This window comes from Pinus tabuliformis, chromosome 9, assembly GCF_031772625.1.
Source record: "Pinus tabuliformis cultivar Carrire ecotype Pingquan chromosome 9, CPIR1, whole genome shotgun sequence".
NCBI lineage: Eukaryota > Viridiplantae > Streptophyta > Pinopsida > Pinales > Pinaceae > Pinus > Pinus tabuliformis.
The window spans coordinates 1,696,183,413-1,696,202,401 of record NC_142307.1 but is presented as its reverse complement, the minus strand read 5'-3'; the positions used below and the strand labels follow the sequence as shown (position 1 = coordinate 1,696,202,401).

At 42.7% G+C, this 18,989-nt stretch overlaps 1 pseudogene; it reads right to left on the bottom strand.

Annotated features, from left to right (window-relative positions):
- LOC149155408 (uncharacterized) overlaps window positions 1-15,808 on the bottom strand; it is a 161,305-nt pseudogene extending 145,497 nt beyond the window's left edge.
- Window positions 15,809-18,989: the final 3,181 nt, after the last annotated feature.

The window sequence follows — 18,989 nt, the reverse complement described above, 5'->3', positions numbered from 1 at the left end:
TTTATCCCATGGTAATCCCATTAGGAGCTCCGTAACTCGGCTGATGAATTGTGGGGTGAGTTTGAGAGTCAAACCCCTGAAGTTAACGGTGGCCAATGTTTTGGATTTCGACCTCAGGGCCTGCAAAAACTCCTCTGCCACCTCGTCGTCATAGCCCTGCAATTTGTCACAGAAGGGTATCCATTGCGCTCGCGTGAAGAGCTCCACCACCTCAGGATTTTCTCTTAACTTCGTTGAATCAGTTGGTACCCTTCTGATGAACCCACCCGGCATGGTGAAAAACTGCTGCGTTAGCTGGAGGTGGTAAATGCGGGAGAAATTTGGCCTACTGGGACAGAGCGTAGAATTACGCTTCTGTCATGCATATAATTCACGAAGCTTATCTCCTTAGGACCTTAGCACAGCTTAATTACACTGACATCCTGTAGGACGACAATTCATGCAACGACAGACAATATTTGCAAAAGTTTTCTATGACCAGACTGTAGACGTTGATTCTGCGACCCTCAAAACCAATTGCATGGAGAGTTCAGGCTTACCTTTTTAATCCGCCACCTTTTGACGTGAGGAACCCAATTTCCTGTAGAAACAACTTTCCTGTAGGAGCAGCGCGCGAATCCTGGAGGATACTGCAGTGGGTCTGCGCTCTTAGTGTTGATTCACAGGCGTTCGAATGGCCAAAGACTTGGAGTGTCGAGCTGCAGAGGGATCCAGATGATCACTCGAGTTTCAAACGGTGGATGATAAATGCATGGGGTGGCAATCTAGCCGATTAGATTTGAATTCGGCGGAATCCATGGCACGGGGGTGAGCTGTCCCTGCCAGACCGTTGGACGACGTCACTCCATCATTCGTCTGTGAGTTCCCTTACTGCCGCATCATTCCCTGCAGATCCGCCGCCGTCTCTTCTATTAAAACTCGTTTTTCCCAACAGGATGGCTCTCACGTATGCACTGCCCGTTTCTTTTGCCACGACCACCGCCCAAACATCAGACTAGACCACTAACTGGTCGACGTGGCCAGTCGAATGGCCATACAACCGCTCAACCCATTCACTTCACACTTGCAAACATTTTCAAAGTAAAATTCATGCGATTCGACGGAAGAAAGGGTTGAGGCACTTACTTGTGCGGCCGCAACATGATTTTTCAGGCTCTTGGACGACGATGGGTGGATTTATTTGCTGCTGGTGGATTTGCACAGGCCCGGAGGTTCATATTCGCAGGCCGCTGATGATGAATTTGATGCTTCGGTTGCATGCGCCCGCGTTTTCATTGCATGTGGTGAGCACTGTGAATGGTGTACACTCTAGCGGGCTTAACTGTTATGGGACTCCTGCAGGATGTCCTGTAACAGTTTTTCCTCCTCGGGTGCATGCTGCACGACGAAGGCAATGGCCTCACGATCATGCCCGCAGAGCTCATGGATGGCTGGGATGGATATGGTATGACATCTCAGCATTTTTTTCATCTTAAAAATTGCTTTCTCTTGATAACTCAATGATCTGCTTTGATGGTGCAGGTAACTTCATTGCATGTCGACAAGGATGGTAGAAAGAGGTGACAGCAGTGTGTAAGGGTGACAACAGTAGCTTGCATGTGTCCAAACCGATCCTTGGTCATTAGATCTCCTCATAAAATGAATTCTGGGCCGTCCCGAACTTCTACAGGAAGTTTCCTGTAGAAATACAGAACTTCCTGTAGAAAGTTTGCATTTCCTGTAGAAAGTCTGCACCTTCCTGTAGAAAGTCTGCATCTTCCTGTAGAAGACTTAAGCTGTGATGAAATCGTGCCCATACCTTGGAGAAGATGAGTATTCTTGGAGGAGGTGCTGGTGAGGTCTCCTGGCAGCATGATAAGGATCTTTGGCTTTGCGTTAAAAGACCTCCTCTCCTTCATAGAACACCTGCAACCTGCATGCATTTTCACATTATAAACTTGTTGTCCCTGTCTTTTTTGCTTATTGTTTTTTTTCTTTTTCTTTTTCTTTTTCTCTTTTTTTTTTGAAAGATAGCAGGGGCGCCTCAATGAGGTTTTCACCCTTGCCATCTGCCTTAAGCGCCTCAGAGAGGTTTTCACTCAAGGATCTTTTTTCAAATTTTTTCTCTTTTTTTGAAAGACAATAGGGGCGCCTCAATGAGGTTTTCACCCCTACCACCTGCCTTGGGAGCCTCAGAAAGGTTTTCAACCAAGGATCTTTATTATTTATTTATTTATTTATTTTTATTTATTTTTAGATCTTTCAGGGTATGCCCAATGCAGAGGCAGAACCCTTCTCTATGACCAACACTGATTTCTCCATAGTTTTAATGAACTCTTGTCTTGAGAGAGGTTTCCTGTAGATCTTCAATCGATGCCCATTGAAAAGCATGGGGATGGACTCCTCATCAATGGTCCGAATAAGAACAGATCCATTGTCATGACATTTTTCCATAGCATATGGTCCCAGCCATCTGGTTCTCAGCTTCCCCTTGAAATCTTTGTACCTGGAGTCATACAACAATGCCCAATCTGCTGGCTGGAATTTCTTGTCATTGAGGTGTTGGTCATGCCACACCTTTCTCTGAAGTTAAACCACTTCTGAGTGAAGGAGGACCTGCATTCAGTGCTCGTCCAATCCATTCAGCTGCAATAACCTTTCTTGTTGTGCATGGCTGAGATCTAAGTCCAGCTGAGCTACCATCCTCAAAGTGTTGTATTCAAATTCAATGGACAACAAAGATTTCTTCCCGTAGACCAGCTCATAAGGTGTGAAGCCGGTGGTGGTCTTCCAGGTGGTGTTGTAAGCCCATGTGGCCTCAACCAGGCGATCTGCCCAATCTTTCCTACTGCTACTCACCACCTTAGTCAAAATCCCTTCCAATGCTCTGTTGGTGACTTCCACTTGCCCATTTGCCTGTGGATGATAGGGGGTGGAAGTCCTATGCTTGATTTTGTGATGAGCTAGTAGGTCTTCAATTAAGTTGGATGTGAATTGGCTCCCTTGATCGGTGACCAGCTCTCTTGGGTAGCCAAACTTGTAGAAGATGTTTTCTCTTAAGAACTTGGCCACCTTTTCTTCTGTTGCTACTTTGATTGCTTTAGTCTCTACCCACTTTGTCAGGTAGTCAGTGCACACAATGATGTAAGACCTTTGCCTCGAAGGAGGGTTGATTGGACCCACAAAATCCATACCCCACTTCTCAAATGGCTCAAGAGTCACTTGAGGTTGGACAGGCATCTCATCCCTTTGAGTCGGTTTCCCCATTCTTTGGCATTGGTCACATTGGCTGATATATCTTCTGACATCTTGATGAAGTGTGGGCCAATAGTAGCCCGCCTACAGGATTTTGAAGGCAGTCCTCTTTGCTGCAAAATGTCCTCCACAAAGCCCATCATGACAGGTGAGGAGGATATCAAAGACTTCCTCCTCCCTTACACAACGCCTTAAGATCTGATCAGGGCCAAGCTTGAACAGATTGCCCCCGATCCAAGTAAATGAGGCACTTTTTCTGATGATTCTGCTCTTCTCTCTTGAAGATAGGTGCGGAGGGAACTGTGCTGAAACAAGGTAGTTTTCTATATCAGCGAACCATGGAGAGAGTACTGAGATAGCAAATAGATGTTCATCGGGCATCTGGTCATCCACTGTTCCATCCTCATCTGCAGACAAATCCAATCTAGATAAAAAGTTAGCAACAACATTTTCTTTACCTGGTTTGTCAACAATGGTCAAATCAAACTGCTGCAACAAAAGTAACCATCTAATAATACGAGCATTCACATCTGGTTTATTCATTAAATATCTAATTGCAGCATGATCCGTATGTACAAAGGTTTGATAACCAGTAATATAATGTCGGAACTTGTTCAGTGCATGGACCACAGCCAAGAATTCTTTCTCGGTTACAGTGTAATTCAATTCAGCTTTGGACAAGTTTTTGCTAACAAAGTAAATGGCATATGGAAGTTTTTGTTCAACTTGTCCTAAAGCTGCCCCTATGGCTTTGTTCAAGGCATCAGTGTGGATGTGGAAAGGTAGGGCCCAGTTTGGACCTCTCAAGATTGGGGCTGACACCAACTTGTCCTTTAATTCATTCAAAGCCCTCTGACAATCGTCAGTCCATTTAAACTCCACATCTTTTGCCAACATGCCAAACAATGGCGAGGCTAGCTTGCTGAAGTCTTTAATGAATCTCCGGTAATACCCTGCTAATCCTAAGAAACTCCGAACATCCCTTACCTTTTGGGGAGGTGGAACCTTCTTGATGAGAGCAATTTTGTTAGGATCCACTTGTAACCCTTGGCCAGAAATGGTATGGCCTAGCACGGTCCCTTCAGTCATCAGGAATTCACATTTTTCAGGACTAAGGGACAGGTTCATCTCAATGCATTTGGTTAGGACCTTTCCCAGATTGGACAATGCTTCCTGGAAGTTGGACCCATAAGGAGTGAAGTCATCCATATAGATTTCCACCGCGTCATGGACCAGCTCCGAGAAGATGCTCAAGACAGCTCTCTGGAAGGTAGCAGGAGCATTGCATAGCCCAAAGGGAAGAACTCGGTAGGCAAAGTTACCCCAAGGACAAGTGAAGGTGGTCTTATCTTGGTCCTACGCGCTGATTTGGATTTGGTTGTACCCACTAAACCCATCCAGGAAAGAGAAGAACTTCTTTCCTGCCAGTCCATCCAACACTTAATCTATGAAAGGTAGAGGGAAATGGTCTTTCTTGGTAGCTTTGTTCAGTTCTCGATAGTCCACATAGATTCTCCACTTCCCATTTTTCTTGGGAACCAACACCAGAGGGGACACCCATTCACTATCTGAGATGGGGTAAATGAATCCGGCATCCAACAGTTTTTGCAATTCTTCCTTGACAATGTCCTTAAGGGCTGGATTCATTCTCCTCTGAGGTTGCCTAACCGGTTTACAATCCTCTTTGATGTATATGTGATGGGTACAGACCGAAGGATGGACTCCTTTCATCTCCTTATAGCTCCAAGCAAAAGCATCTAGATGACTGGCCAACAAGCTACACAGCTCCTTTTCCTGGGAAGGAGATAGGGAGGAGCTAATCTTTAACGTTCTCTCAGGGCCGAACTCCACATTCTTGACTCTGGGAGTGACAGGGTTGGTGGCACAAAGGTCCACTAAGGTGCTGGCTTGGGCATCCTCCACCAATTTCTCTAAGGATAGTGCACTGGAAGGTGGATTCTAGATCAAGGTCTCAATCAAGTCATCCTCGGTTGGGGGGTCTCTTCTAGTGGTGTCTAGGGTGCACAAAGGTGCTGAGTACACCTCATCCTCTTCTCCTTCCTCCAACCACAGTGGTAAGTCATGCTCTAAGGAGGGTTGGGCAGGAGGGTATAGGACTAGCTGCTTGGACATAGGACCATTTTTGATGGTCATGTTTCCTGCACGACAGCTTATGTAAGCATCTGTAGTGGCTAACCAAGGCCTTCCCAAAATAAGAGGATATCCAGTAAGCTTTGCCTTGGGTTGCAGAACCAAGAAATCTGCAGGGTATTCCCAAGAGTCGACAGAGACCAAGCCATCCTCCACAATCCCTTCGGGAGTCACGGTGGAGCGATCTGCTAGTTGCAGGACTGTCGAGGTCTTCCTCAAGGAACCCTGAAGATTGAGTTTGAGCATGGTATCCCTGGTCATCACATTAATGGCAGCCCCCAGATCAATCAAGGTGTGAGGTATGATGGTGCCATTGATGTGGACATCTACTACAGGACTTCCAGGATCTAGGTACTTTGGTCAGATGACTTGTCCTAACATAAGGTCAGACAGTTGTCCTAAGACATTGATGGTTGAAGCATCTCTCTTTCGCCTGCCTGGGTGTTTGAAACATTTTTCCTTAACCGGCTTGTTGTATATTGGCACATCCTTGATGGCTTGGAGAAGTGGTATTTTCACACACAACTGCTTGAGCTCTCCCAGAAGCTCATCCTCCTCTGGGTTGGGTTGTGTGGTAGCTGTTAGTCTCTCAGGAAAGGGTGGAATAGCCTTTGGCTCACTTTCCTGTTTGTCTTCCTCGTTCTCTGGGGGAGGAGGTTGGCGATCCAGAAGAGTCTTTCTAGATCGAAGATTGATCTCCTGGATCTCCACAACATAGGTAGGGCATGATGTTTCCCCAGTGTATACCTGCTGGGCCTATCTATTGTTGGGGTTCAGGTTCGGTTGAGCAGGCATTTGAGGTTGCCTTGGCAGAACAGGAGGTAATGGTTGAGGTTGAACTGGTGGTGGAGGCAAAATGGCGGGAGGAGTGTTGTACTGGGGCCTCCACCCCGACTGAGGTGCATTCCATTGAGGCTGTGGTTGGGCATGTGAGTGATAGGAATGAGTAGTGGGTTGAGTAGGATATTGAGGTGGATAAGACCATGCAGGAGGCATAGACCAGGAAGGATGAGCAGGGGGACCCCAGGAAGGCATAGGAGTCGACTGGTTGGGGCTGTAATAAGCTTGGGGTGCCCCTTGCATCCCCTGCTGGTAAGGTCTAGGTCCTTGTGGCCTTCTTTGGTTGAGGAAATAGAGAGGTTCAGTGGGGGGTTCTGTCCCTTGGTACATGGCTTTAAGCCTAGGTAAGGTCGGACATTGATTTGTGGGATGGTCCTCCTCACAAACGAAGCACACTTCAACCGAATGCAATGGGCATTCGTTCTTAGGGTGTCTCCTTGTACATCTAGGGCAGAAGATAGCCAAGGCCCTCTCAGCTTCTTCCTTTTTCTGCTGGATCCTGAATGTGTCAAGTTGCATGGCAATGGTATGTCTCACCTCACTCTTAAGATCTTCTAATTGATTTGCAAACTCATGCTTGGAGAAAGGAATACCAGCTAAGAGGAGGTTTCCTCTACCTCGTTTCTGGGCTGCCCTAGAGTGGTTTCTAAACACAGTCTTGATGTCCTCATAAGGCAGTTGGTAAATATCTCCCCTAGCTAACATGTGAAGGGTATCTAAGAAGTCTTCAGAGACTCCTCGGAGCAGGACCAACTTGAGGGATTCAGGGTCAAGTGTGCACCTGGCCCGCTTATAGCTAAGTTGGAACCTCTCCTCATAATCCTCTAAGGACTCATCATTTCCCATAGTCATCCGAAAGATTTCTCCCTTGGTTTCCTTGGACCTACAGTAGTCCTGGTACTTGGTATTGAAAGCTTGCTGCATCTGAGCCCAAGTGGTGATACTACTCCCAGGTAAGCCCATGAACCAGCGTAATGCTGCATCCTTAAGAGTTGAAGGGAAGAGTTTCAGCTTCTGCTCATCTTCAGTATAGTCATAGGTTCTACAAAGGACAGCAAACTCAAATAGGAAGGAATTAGGATCTTCAGTAGTTAGTCCATGGAAGTGAGGTAGAGCGGAGGGACTAATGTTTTTCATTTTCATGTCTCCATTGGTTTCTCAGATGGGGAAGGCACCTTCTATTCTCTCATCTTCTTCTCTATTGTCAGCCATAGCTTCAGATGGGATGGTCTCTAATTCTTCTTCTGCTATAGGATCTTCGTATATCTCAGGAGGTTCACCTATAGGTTCTTCTGGATCACTGTCACCGAAGAAGAGAGAAGGGTGACTCAGTGATGTGGTGGGGGTGTTCGGTAAGAATTTGCCTGTTTTATCTCGATTCCTACGAGTCATGAAATGGAAAGACTTTTTGATTGCTTTTGTTTTTTTTCTTTGGTACCTGCAAAACTGAAACAGATTGATCTACAACTAACTATCTTGCTGAAATAAAAATGCAGAATTGAAATGAAAGCAGGAAAGAACTAATCTACTTTGCTCAAATGGAATTGCAGGAATGGAAATGCTAGTCTACGCTTGCAAAATTGAAATGCTAATCTATGCTTGCAAAATTGAAATTGCGGAATTGAAATGCTAATCTATGAAAGCAGGAAATGTCTATGCTACTTTTGCAGAATGGAAATGAAATAAACTACTTGGCAGAAGGCGAGAGTAGGAAAATAGAAGAAAAGCAACAATTACTAATACTCTGACACTTCCCTGGCAACGACGCCAAAAATATGGTGGGCTCCAGTATTGTAGCAATAATGCTACAACTCCTGGAGCTTCCTTCTCTAATTTTATCAACCTGGTAGTTCGTAACAAACTTGGAAGCGACGGTGCTGTATGCACAAGTACTAGCTCTTGCCGCAACTGTCACTTGGTCAGCTGGCACAAGTCCACTAGGGCTCAAGCCAACTTCTATATGTTCTCAGAAGAAGCTTTTTGAGTGATGAAGAAGAGCTATCTCAAAGGAAATTAACCTACTTTGCAAGAATGAACTGAAAGCCAACAAAACATGGAAACCCTAGTAAACCCTAATCTGACCAGCTTAATCCTTACGATGAAATGATGGGAATGCAACTCCTAACAATGATGCCATTACTTCTAGTGAGATGAGATGCATGAGTTTAAACTACTTCCATTGAAGAGAACACGTTTTTGTATTTTTGCTCAAGTCGTTGGAGTTATTATGATTGTGCTTCTCACTGGGTCTTGACTGTGCAGGGGTAGTTCAAAGGGGAGGAAGGCTTGGGAAAGGTCAGGAGGACTCTGAGAGGTTCCAGGGGATCCCTAACATCATTCTATAGAGGTTCACAACATTCAGGTGCCTGGCAACCTTGTTTGCAAGCTTCTACAGGATGTCTGCAGGGGACCCTACAGGAAGCTCGGGATTTCTACAGGAAGTCTGCTAACTTCTACATGATGTTCTGCAGTCAGAGTTTTGGATGATGGAGGAGTGAATGGGCTGTATGGGTGGATAGGGAGGATGAGAGGGGAGCTTGTGATGGCTCATGGACAGAGAGATGAGATGGAGAGAGGGTGTGTAAAGCTGGTTGGTCGATAGAAGGGTAGAGGCAATGAAAGGCCGAAAAGATAAAACAACGTGGATAATAGAAGAGTTGGTGGGCAAAGGATCTAGCTGGGAGGTAAGGAGATGGCTTGGGCATGGCTGAGAAGGATAAGGAAGTGTTGAAGTGGTGCTGCGCAGTGTAAATGAAACAAATCACCTTTGTCTTGCACAAAACCGAGAATTCATCAAGCTATTCTAACCTTTTATTAAAAACCAAAGAACAGTGATGGAAGTTAAGATAGAAATCGTGCATGGTGCTGAAACAAGGGGTTATTTCTCAAGATATAAATGCATGTACACTTCTACCAATGGAAATATGACTTTAAAGCTTGCATGAACATGTAAAACTGCGTTTTTTGGTGGTTGGCACGGTCTACACTCCCAATCTCTAAACAGAGGTGGAAGTGAGTGTACGATCAACCTTTTCTTGGAACTCTGATGAATTCTAATCCTCCTACTCTAATCTAAGCTGCTGAAAGCACTTTATCCATAAACTAACCTACTTAATCACATCAAGAAATTTGAATCAGCAGACTGTGTTTTCCAAATGCATGTCAAGGCAAAGAAATGAAATGCTGAAAGGAAAGACAAGTAACAATACAAAGAAAGGAGGCCTATTGCTCTCAGGTTGGGCCCTAACCTGAGAGCTATAGCTCCTCTAAGAACTCAGAATTGAATCCAAATCTGCCTGCCTTTTATTAAAAGATCATAATCATAAGTATAACAACATGCCAAGAATGGCTTACAAAGAGCAAAACAGAGCGATAGCTCGTGATTCAAAATCTGCAACAAAGGTTCAAAAAGTCTTTCATCGAAGGCTAGAGCCTCAAGATTTATACATTATGAGGGCCAAGCTGGCCTCCTAAATTAGTGGGGCTTGGCTGTCCAACTAAAAGTAAACTGTTGTTCCTGTAGAATTCGTTGGCTGCCTTCTAGCTCGGTGGTGATAGCTGTTGGAGCTCGGAGTTGGGGTGGAGATCACGAGGAAGTTCATTCAAGGCTGTGGAAAACCTTCCTACAAACCCGCAATGCCACCTTGGTTGTCTCCTTGCCTCCATCTGCGTGGTTTTTGCTCCATTTAATGTCAAAAAACCTGAAATACACATGTATTAGCCACATAGGCATAATGACTGCCCTCCTTCCTACAAATAACATGAATATACTAAGAAATGATGCATAAGTGATAAAAAATGAAGGATTGAGCAAGGTAAGTAGGCCAAATGAGCCCAAAATGTTACCAAAATTTGGGGCTCATCATAAGCCTGCCCCAAGGATTTCTGAGGAGGCAGAAGTTGACTTGACTGTTGTGGGAAATTGTTTTGGGGAAGATAAGTTCACATATATAAGGGTGTTTGGTAGCGCCGCAAGACCCCATGTCCTCCCATTATATGTACCTGATAAACTATTGGCATGAGAATTAGCTTACCAAATCACAACGGCTAGAACATCCAAAACTCTGAGGACTTCTAAAAAGCAGCTATGGCCCATATTCCCTTTGAGATGTGGTGTTTATACCATACTTGGTTGGAAACATGCTGAGAAGGAGACAGGAAAAATAAATATGCTCAATCTTGCGACCATCCCTTACAGGCAATTCGATCCTTGGAATGTTGCCTATAATGTGCTTGAACAGGCCAAACTTACTAAGTTTGACCATGAAAAAGATGAATTGGATGATCTATTTTCTTCAGCAGAATCATTGTCTCACGTTAAAACATTGGCCAAGATGAAATATAATGATGAAGGACTGGTAGAATTCAATAGGATCAGAGAATAGAGGTTGCAAACTCTGCCCCTAGATTTATTGGCTACTACACCAACAACTAAGTCAAGCGAGCTTGAATAGAAGAGTATTGACGAGCCTCCGTCTACAAAGAAAATTCTCGAAAAGGGAAAAGAATCAGAAAAAGGAAAAGAGAAGGAAACAGAGCAGGAGAAAGAAAAGAAGCAGGATAGTGAAGTTATTGATTTAGAGACTGAAATTGATCCCAAACTCCTCAAAGAGTGGCAACAATTTGACTCTATTATAAACAATCCCGAGACTTCATAAGGATTCGGCACACCCCAAGTGACAGTCAGTCAAGAAACAACCACGACTACGGTTCCAAGTGAAGGGACCAGCGGCCTACCCAGTAGCAAAGATGCGGAAATAATTCCCAAAGATCCATCCGATCAAATTGTTTTACGGATAGAAGACATACCACCAATAGATGTCTTTACAGTCCTAAACATAGGGCTATGGTGAAAAGATAGAGGAAAAGGAGGAGACTTGATCAATCTTCCCTTTTGCCAGATCAAACAGAGATGGATAATGTGGTGTGGAAGGAGGAATTGAACCCTTCCGATGACCTTACAAAACTCTCCCAGTATGTCGGAGCATATTCGACAGTCACCATGGATAAAGCCTCGGAAGTAAGCAGTCTCCTTAAGGAAAAAGATCAAATGATTGGTTCATTGCAGTTGCAAGTGTCTAAAGCACAACGGAAAATAGAACAATTGGAACAACAACTATCAACACAGTGGCAGACAAATAGCCAATTAAATGAGCAATTGCTCAAAGAGAAACAGAAGATAGATTCGAGTGCAGTACAGAAACAGAAGGAATTGTCCGAAGCATTGGCCAGATTAAAGGTGATGAATGAACAAATGAGCAAGACCAAAGATGAGCGAATCGCTCAACTGTCACAAGAAGTAGAAAAGTTCAGGAGCCTTCCTCAAGTAGCAGAGTTCAGAACAAAAGCTCTACAAAGCAATAAGGCATTGATTACACAGCTAAAACTGTTATGTCGTAACATTTCTCTGGCTGAACCTCTTTGTGAGATTACTACATCAATAGTTGATAAATTAGTTGAAGCTAGGCAAGATTTAGATCAGGCTAATGAAACCTTAACCAGCTTTCTTGCCTGGCAAGACTCTAGTGAAGGATAGGCTTTGGATCTGGCCAAAATTCTAGAGTCACAGAAAGACATCCTGTTTCTAGAATGACAATCGCAACTAATGAGGGCAGAAAGAGAAACCTCAAGATGTCGGTTATCTACTAGCAATTTAATTGAATTTGTCAATGACACTCTTTATCTGTCTAACATGATTTCATAGTGTAGTCCAGGTAGATTGACATCGGCCAAAGCCTTGGAACAAACATCCAATTAGGAATTGGAAAATAATTGAAGACTAATCGCTGGTGTCCAAAGTTTAACTTGGGATGCCTTTTGGTTTTTCTTAATCAAGCCATACAGTCAGAGGGCTGCACTCAAATGTTTAATTGATGATATCAGTTGCATGATCCCTGAAATCCAAGATGCCACATATTCAGCTCAACTGAATTCTCACCTAAGTCGCCCTCCAGAGTTGCAACCGATGCTAGATATCTGCCAGGTCAAGCCGAAGGGAGATCATCCGAAAAAATGAATCATGTTGCCGACTGAAGACAAGCCAATTTTGAGGAGATATTCATAATATAGCTGTACCAATTAAATAGCACTTTTATTTTGTAATTAGTTAGCTTAATTATTATTTATAGGCCCTTTCATGCATTTGGAAAGGGTCCTCAGTTTTTGTATAAACTCAAATCAGTAAGTCACACTATTGTGCCTCTGATCTATTTTTTATGAAGACTAGGCCAGTATTCTGAATTTTGATGAAAAAGGCTTTGATGACATGTGCACTATTGTCTTTTGTGGAAGTGTTTCTAAGTTAAAAGAAGGAATTTGAATGTAGTTGATATCGGGAGTGATTCAAATAACATATGGTACTATTATCTATGCTCTTGTGTCATTCTTTTATGTGAATCATAATTCATTTAAATTTTGCTATCAGTGAATATATGTATGTGTTTTAACAGCAATCCTTGTACTTTTCACTATTGAATGTCTAAGGACTGTTTTTCTTTCAATCATATCTATGTCTATGATATATATGAGGAATAGTGTAATAATGTTTGCTTGATTTCTTTGTTCAACTATTTGGGCTTAGTAATTATCATATGAATAAATATCTTTGTTTACCAACAAGAGTCATCTATATGCCTGTTTGTGGATGAAGACCATCAAAAGTTATGCTAAAAGCAGCAATTTCCCGGGATAGGATAGTTGTTTATAATTTTGCTTTTAGATTAAATCATTCATCCATTATCGTTAGATATTAGAGAATCAATCACTTATCCATCTTATTTAGCAATCATTGGGAAACTGGTCCCATTATATCCAGTCGGAGCCACCACAACAAACGGAAAAGGAGCTGCCTTTAAGGTCTAGACCGGGTGGTTATCCCCGATGTCGATGCAACGATTTTCGAGGCATCAACAGAAGGTTATCTGAAAATTTATCTAGGAAGGAAGTAAAAGAACCAATAAAAAGTTCCATTTGATAAAATGGGCCACAATATATGCTCCAAAAGACCATAGAGGATTGGGGATCAGAGGCTCTGCTCTAATGAAATAGGAAATGGGGGCAAAGATGCCTTGGAAAATAAGAACGAATAAGCAAGCTCGGTGGGTTAAAATCTAATCAAGAAAATGTAATAGTCGATCAAATAAGGTCAGTGTATTCCATCTCACCTTTGCTCTGCAAATTGGAAGTTGATTTCCACCTCAAATGACTTAATTACCAACCATCTTAGTTGGACTCTTGGAAATGGATCCTCAATTTTCCTCTAGTCAGATTCTATCTTAAATTGTCCTTCTCTTCTTAGCTTTGAAGACTTGAGGCCTCTTCATTAGTGGATCCAAGAGAGGTCACTCACTAACATTTCTAAATGGAAGGGAGATGGATCCTGGGATGATTGACATCTAGAGAATGTCCCACCTAATCTCATGAGTTTGGTGGATCTTCTTAAAATTAGGTTATTAGGATATCCAAAAATAAATCGATGGTATAATGACAACCTAGGTTGGAAAGAACACTCATACATTGTGAAGCCCAGAGATGAATATTTGCTTTTCTTATAAAACATTATGCCAAGATCCTCCACATGGAAAATGATTTGGGTCAATAATTCTATTCCTAAGGTAAGAAGATTTTGTTGGAGCCTTCTCCATAAAAAAAATTTAGCTACAAAATAAATTAGAAGAAGAGGGATTTGTGGCCTCTCTCATTTCCCTTTTTGCAAGCAACAAGAAGAGTCCATTTCCCATCTCTTCTTCTATTTTCCTTTCTCTTCTTAGGTATGGAGTTTTTCCTTAGGACCCTCATCTTCCCACTTGGTAAAGCCCTCTATTGGCTTATATGGGCCTGACCCAGGTTTGGAATAGTTATTTAGCTAAACAAATTCCACAACTACCAACCCTTTCGGCAAAAGCCCACTGAGCGTAGATTGAGGTCTCACCTGAGGTAGCAGGGGAGGGTTCTAGAACTAAGTTTCCGCACCCTAGGGATGTCTTGGTGTTGTCTGGGAGGTTTGTGCACTGGTTTACAATTCCGTGCTGATCGGTACTTGCACTGATCCATAGTGACTATATTTTCCTTATTACTGCGCTATTCTATTCGTATGATTTAGAGCTATTTAACAGGGTCTTTAAGCAAACATTTAACCAACATAATCGATTCATGCAAAAAATGAACCCAGATTCGCATACGCTTATCACATTTACATTAACCAGATATAGAAAGGAAAGTCATAAAGACAAATGAGCAATAACACTGAATTTATAGAAGCAAAATGATCTTTATTATTATTCTCCTCCAATACATCCAGATCTACCCTGCGCACTCAACTACAGGGGTCCGCGCACACAGCTGTGAACTTTCTAGGCCTCTGTGCACACAACTGTAGAGCCTCTACCTACTACCCAACCCTCGACTCAGACTTACAGACGCTTTCCAACTATCTTCTTTAAGAACCCATTACATTTCATCCCTCAAAAGAACAGCCTTTTCCTCATAGAGTCGCGCTCTATTTATACCCTTCCCTGGCCCACGATCGTTGCATGGGCTGTCTCTATTTACATTAATTTTTATTATTTTTAGGCAGAATACCCTTTGAATCAATCTATTACGCTTCGCGCTTCACATACTTCGGAGCTTTTAAAATATTTTAATCCTACTTCTTGGGCTTTCTGCCCCAAAATCGTTACGCGGTACCCCCGCTACCCAACAGTACCCCAACACAATCATCGTGACTCGTCCCGAGTCACTCGCTAGTACGGCTAGACGATCTGCCTTGGCTTCATGGTTTGCCTCCATTTGAGTGGTGCTCATCATCCTGCTGCTCCTTCCTTATCTTTTGCACTGCTTCTACCATCTTCTTCTTTAGTGTTTCTACCACATCCCGCAACCGATAATGCTCATTCTGCTCTTCTCAGTTAACATAGAACCACCTCTAAAGATTCTAGTGGGAGCAGGGGAGCCGCCTCCTAGTACCACCGCAGATTCTTTTGTCCTTCATACCTGCCCTTCACACTGTCCACTACAGCTTGTGTTGAAATTTTGCAAAACCCTAGCTGCTGTCCACAAGATCCCAATATTCAAGGGACATTAGAGATGACTTATTAACTGCTTTTCTACCTATGGTCACCATCTGTTCATCCGTTCGTTGTTCTGTTGTAGTGCACTAACCTGCCCTTGGGCGAGGCGACGACCTCTGGACCAATTCTACTCCGTGTTCCCTCTTTTCTAGTACATCTGCTACTGGTGATGCTGCAGTCTACGGGATGCCCGCAACTGTCACCCACATACTCCTTAGAGAGTCCTACCTCTCTATCAGCCAGACTACTACCTTCGGGCGCATACCTTATGCATAGATAATGAACAACTCCATCTATGTTTCCGAATCATAGGCCACCCAGTGGACTCCCCTTGGTACTTTATAAGTCATGGGAAATTCAAATGTAGTGATTGTTGCTTGTTCCCGTTCATGTAACCTTCCCGTGTGGAATTTGTAGCCATTCGTTCCATATCTAACTCGTACTGTTTCTATTAATTTCTTGCTGCCCACTCCCTTTTGCCGTGATGCAACCATCTTGTCATATCTAACAGTCATCATTCCTTTTATCAGCGTGTCCGCGTGAGCCTTCTTGTGCGACCACGACCGTTGTTTATGGTCAAATGTACACGTACCGTAGTACTTGTGCATCCATCCCCGAGGCTACTTTATCATCCCTCGCTCTCTTGCAATTGGGTAGAGTGGTGAGACTATCTTCTGAATGGCTAGTCAAGAATTCGGCCCGCCCGTATAGAGGTTGAGGCGACTGCGATTCACTCTTCCTGGGAAGGGGTCTCCATTGAGTTTAGCCAACTGAAACACACCCCCATCGGTGACTTCTTTGATGACATAGGGTCCCAACCAGTGCATGTGGAGTTTTCTCGAGAATTTTTTGAACTTACTGTCATACAGCAACACTAGATCATTCTCTTTGGAGGTGTGCACCTTGATATGGCGATCATGCCACACTTTCTCGGGTTGTTTTTGTACTTGCTGATGGAATCTAGCCAAAAGTCATTCCTCCTCCAATTCTTCTACTATGCGAGCCACTCTTTCAGGGCCCCACAATCTACCATACCTTTGATTGCTATGATCTGTAGACTAGGCACAATATATTCCATAGGCATGACAGCCTCCTTGCCATAAACTAACTGAAATGGTGTCTTGTCGGTCAGCTTCTTGCATGTAGTTCTGTATGCCCATAGTACGGCAGGAATGCGCAAATCCCAGTCATTTCGTCGTGCATTGCAGACCTTTGTCAGCACAGTCTCTAGAATTTTGTTGAATGCCTCAATGGTCCCATTCGCTTGTGGATGGTGGGGCGTGCTCTTTTGGTGATAGATCTAGAATTGCTTAGTGAGTGCGCTGATCGTTTCATTCAAAAATTTTGTTCCCCTATCGCTCATGAGAATTTTGGCGCAACCAAACCTGGTCAGTACATTCTCGAACAAGAATTTTGCTATTGTTGCAGCCATGCAATCTTTAACTAGTTGTGCCTTAGCCCATCAGGTCAAATATTCAGTCGCAGTATTGACATAGTGAGTGCCCGTCTTTCCTCGTAGTTCGATAGGCCTGACGAAGTTGATTGCCCATTTCTCAAATGGCTGTAGCTGTTGGGTCCCTATAATACTAGTGATTACCCCATTGCTATTGTAGTTGTACCCCTTATTAATATTACTGTGCCCCTATTGTCCCCATATTGTTATTACTATGCCCCATAGAATCCCTCTATTGTTATTTTTGTGGCTTTATATTATTATTGTTAGGTCAGCCGGGTTATATTGTGACTTCTTACACTCCTATATATAGAAAGGAGGTTTTTTCATTTGAATCATCCAAGAATTGTTCATTTATGTAATGTAAAGGAGGTTTCCCCCTCGAAGAGGCTGAATTCTAAGGCGTTGATCTATCTTTTCTATCTATTTCTTGAGTTGGTTTCATAACATTTGGTATCAGAGCTTTGGATTCTAGGGTTTCACTGCTCTAAACCGGTCATCGTGGCATTTTCACTATAACTTTTTTTCTGTGACGTTTCAGAAATTGGAAAAAAAAAAACCCATTTGAGAACAAATCGTGTTGAACCTTGGGTCTGAATTTCAGAGCTTTCCACGCTATATTTGCAGAGATATGATCTGAGGAAGTTGGTCTTTTTGCAGACTCCTGAATTACATTCCAAACAGGTGACTTGGGGAAAGGCGTCATAACCTTCTCTCTGGGGATCAGATTGAAATTTCGTAAGAAGGTACAGAAAGAGGATGGACCATAGTTTCTTGTATGCATATTTCAGATCCAAAGGTCAAAACAGTGACTCGTGGCACGTCGTACAAATTCGCTCTACTGAATTAGTCTATAATCAAGTCACTGTGGGAGATTCCGCATAACTCTTCCTTGGAGAATCCAATTTGGGTCAGATTTGTGGCATTGGAAAGAGGACACAGAGGGCTACTGCAGGTCACAAATTCAAATCTAGATGATTGGAAAGTACAGAGATACATCAGAGGCAATATCGAGCTCCTACAAAGTGAAAAAAGGTGTGTATATTTTCTTAAATTTTTGCTTAAGCTTGGTTTGAAAATTTATTTTGAAGGAATTCAAAGGGCATAGTAGAGCATTATTATCGATAACTGATGCCCTAAGGAAAGAAAATGCAAACACCTAGTAAGGAACCTGAAAGCTCTAGCATGACTCATGAAGAAGAGGAAGAAATGCAACATGATATATCAAAATTACAAGACCAAGTGCAACAACTGTCCCTTGCACAAAAACGAACAAAATCTAAGATGGATGGTTTAATGAAAGGTGTAGAAGCTAATATGGATAGTTTAAAGAAAGGTGTAGAAGCTAAGATGAATGATGTGGAAGCTAAGATGGATGATTTGAAGATAGATTTGAAGATAGACATGGAAGAATTGAAGATAAATATGAATAAGTTGCTACAAGAAAGGGTCACTAATGGTGAAAAGGTAGTAAAGGAAACTCATGATGAGAACAAAAGAAATGTTAATCATGATTCCATAGACTCTAATGTTGGATCAAAGACCCACCATATTCCAAAAATCGATATGAGGAAGTTTGATGGCAAGGATCCCGCAACATGGATATTACAGATGGAGCAATTCTTCGATCTCAATAATGTGCAAAACACACAAAAGGTACGTATTGCAACTTTATATTTGGAACCAAATCAGTTTGTATGGTATCAATGGCTTTGCTCTCGTAAACAATTTATCACTTGGGCAATTTTTACGGAAGAATTGATAGCACATTATGAGGATACAAAAAGCAACACTTTTTTTATCCAATTGATGAGTCTCAAACAAAAGGGTTTAGCCAATTGATAAGTCTCAAACAAAAGGGTTCAATAATGGAGCACATTGAGGAGTTCCAAAAATTGAACATAAGGGTAAAAGATATTCCAGAGGAGCATAGGATTGATGTGTTCATAGGGTCTTTAAAGGATAATATCCAACATGATGTTCGCCTTTGGGAACCTGATTCATTAGAGAAGGCATTCAGGTTAGCAAGAAAAATGGAAAGCAAAATTATGGCAACCAGGAAGCATACCACTCACAACTATAAAGACGGAAGTGTTGTTGCCACTAGTCTTCCACAACCTATAAGGTTGACACCACAACAATTGGAAGAAAAAAGAGCAAAAGGGCTTTGTTACAGTTGTGATAGCAAATACACTAAAGGTCATAAGTGTGCTGAGAAGAAATTATTCTACATAGATTGTGAA